We start from the raw sequence: 3,178 nt of genomic DNA, 5'->3' as shown, positions 1-3,178 counted from the left end.
TTTTTGGAATATACTTCCCCAAAACTTTCTCAAATTAAAAACAGCATTTCTTTTTATGATTTCTCTATATGACATATTTTGAATATACACTGTCTCTTTCCTGATTCTTTTAATTCCAAATAAATTTCCTTTTTAACATTTGTTTATCTAAATCTTCATGAATTAATTCTCTCTCTCTCTCTCTCTCTCTCTCTCTCTCTCTCTCTCTCTCTCTGGCTAGTTCTTAGTCTAAAAATATTCTTTCTGCTGAACTTCAAGGTCAAACGATAAGAGCCAGAATTGTAAAATGACAAAGTGTGGAGAGGAAGGAGGAGGGGGGAACATTCTGGCAGAATCATAGTGAATAAGTGGGATAAAGAAAAATTCAACAATGTTTTATCATATTAATATTCATTTATTTGTTCACACTTTGTTCTCCCATCATGTAGATTCAAAGTACCTTCTAAGCTCAATTCTCCTTTCCTTGGAAACCATGGAGAACAGCATAAGCAGTCTGTAAAGACTCAATCTATTTGTTTTTGATAATTTCTAAGCCCTTCTCTTTAGCCAGTTTCTTCAAAAGATTTAAATCCTGCTCTGGCTTTTTAGTTCTATGAATAGTTCCTTTCCGGACTTTGGACCAAGATGGCAGAGAAAAGACAGGTACAGTTCTAAAATGTCTTGATCTTTCCCCAAATATGATATGAAACAAACCTCTTAACATAAAACCTATCAACAAAACCCAGAAAGAAAAGCCAGGAGAAAGAACATCTACCTCAGGATTTATCTTCCTCAATCCTGGGTGAGTCTGGGTGCAGAGGGTGGGGCAGTCATGGATCAGCCTGATTAGCAACTGGGTTAGAGCCTAGGAACCTGAAGGCCCAAGAACCAGACCTGCTTGATCAGCTGAGGGACTAGAGTCTGGTTGATGGTGGGAGCTTGGGTCAACTCCCTAGTTGAGGAGAGGCATTGGTGTTGGCACTGAACCCCTGGAGCTTACCGACAGAGCTGGTGGAGGGGAGGAGGGAGAATTCTGCTACAGAAAAGCTGCAGACATCAGGGTTCCTCTGGTCTGGAGGATCTCCTAGTCCACACCTCCATTTCGGCTGAAGCCTCTTCCAAGAAGAAACACAGTTACAAACCTTCTACCCCAACACAGGTGTATGAGCAGAAGAACTACCCCAACTGACAATAGGGAAAGTGATGACTTCACCCCTGGGTAGAGCCCACCATTGATCAAAGACAAAAGAATTTAACAGCTTCAATCACTCCCTCCAGGCCAAGGGAGAGGGCCTCAATCAAGGTCACAGACACTCCAGAGAAAGTAACCAGCACGCCTTCCTGGCCATCAGGAGATATTACACTCAGTGAGTAAAGCCTCTAGGGATACCAACACCAAACCTCTGTGAACCAGCCCCTCCCCAACTCAAGGTCACAGTAAAATGAAGAAAGGTCAGCAGAAAGGTGGATCCATAGAAACATTCTTGGAAGGAAAAGACCCTAACTCAGAGAGACCTGGAACCTCTGAGGAGAATATGATCTGGTCTCCAGCACAGAAAGACCTCCGTGAAGAAATAAGGAGGGAGTTTAAAAATCAATTGGAAAATTTGGGAAAAGGAAACCCAAGAGAAGATTAACACATTGAATTAAGAAAACAAATCATTGGAAATTACAAATATAAAATGAGAATAATTCTCTCAAATCTTCAATTGGGTAAATGCAAAAAAAAGAAAGTACTTCAGGGGTCGGGGGCGCATTTCCCACCACCACCGGGGTCAAGGGGCTGGGGTTGCTCACTCACACGGGCAGCAGGGCCAAGCTGAGGTAAACGTGGGCCGAGGCAGCACCAGTACCAGACGAGCAGGGCCCGGGCCACACCAACCACCCCGATGGCAGCCGCCAAGGAAGCTCATGAGGAACATGACAGGTCCACTGAGAACGTGGATGACTCAAACCATGATCCACAGTTTGAACCCATAGTGTCTCTTCTGGAGAAGGAAATTAAGGCCCTGGAGGAAGATGAAGAAGAGCTCTTTAAGATGTGAGCCAAGCTGTTCCAATTTGCGTCTGAGAATGACCTTCCAGAATTGTAAGAGCGAGAGACGGGTGACGTGAAGCTTCTGAAACACAAGAAGAAAGGCATGATTCGCCTTCTCATAAGAAGGGACAAAACTCTGAAGATCTGTGCCAGTCACTATATAATGCCCTTGATGGAACTGAAGCCCAATGCAGGCAGTGACAGGGCCTGGGTCTGGAACACACATGCAGACTTTGCAGATGAAAGCCAGAGCTGCTGGCCATTCAGTTCCTCAATGCAGAAAATGCCCAGAAGTTTAAGGCAAAATTTGAAGAAAATTTGAAGAATGCAGGCATGAGATAGAAGAGAGAGACAAGAAAGGAGCAGTCAAAGAAAGCACTGAAAAAGTGGTGGAAAAGCTCTCAGAGCTGAGGGTGAAGGAGGATAAGGACAAGGAGAAAGAGGAGAAGGAAGGCAGACAAGAGCCTAAGATCTCTGAGGCGCCCAAGAAGGAGACCAAGGACCAGGACGTGTTACTGCAATAAATCATCTCGTGGGCCTCACCTTCTTTCCTTTTATTTTCTTTATTTTGTTTCATTTTGTTGTTGTTTTTTTTACAAGGGACTTTATATAAAGAACTGAATTCCAGCCTCCAGGTTGTTTTCTAAGCTTTTACCCTTTAGAAGATGTCTTCAGCAAACCCATTCCCAGTCATATGTACTGCGCTCATAACATTCTTTTCCATAGTGGAAACACTTATTTATAGTACATCCAAAAGAGTGAATAAACCATTTGAATGCTGCATCCAAAAAAAAAAAAATGAAAATACTTCTCTCAAAACCTTAATTGGCCAAATGGAAAGCTCTTTCAAAAAAGAGAATTGACCAATTGGAAAAGGAGTTGCAAAAGGTAAATGAAGAAAACTCCTCTCTAAAAATAGAATGGAGTCTCTGGAAACTAATGACGTCATGAGAGAGCAAGAGCCTGTTAAACAAAACCAAAAAATAGAAAAAAATAGAAGAAAATGCAAAATATCTCATCAGCAAAACCACTGACTTTGAGAATAGATCAAGAAGGGACAACCTGAGAACTACTGGTATTCCTGAAGACAATGAAGAGAAAACAAAAAAGCCTGGACTTAATATTACAGGATCTAGTGTTTGAAAATTGCCCTGATATCAT

At 42.1% G+C, this 3,178-nt stretch overlaps 1 pseudogene; it reads left to right on the top strand.

Moving 5' to 3' along the window:
• The first annotated feature begins 1,868 nt into the window (after window positions 1-1,868).
• LOC141511749 (ran-specific GTPase-activating protein pseudogene) lies at window positions 1,869-2,541 on the top strand (annotated as a pseudogene).
• The last annotated feature ends 637 nt before the right edge of the window (window positions 2,542-3,178 follow it).

Source organism: Macrotis lagotis, chromosome 2 (genome assembly GCF_037893015.1).
Source record: "Macrotis lagotis isolate mMagLag1 chromosome 2, bilby.v1.9.chrom.fasta, whole genome shotgun sequence".
Taxonomy (NCBI): Eukaryota; Metazoa; Chordata; class Mammalia; order Peramelemorphia; family Peramelidae; genus Macrotis; species Macrotis lagotis.
This window is presented reverse-complemented; position numbering and strand designations above follow the sequence as displayed.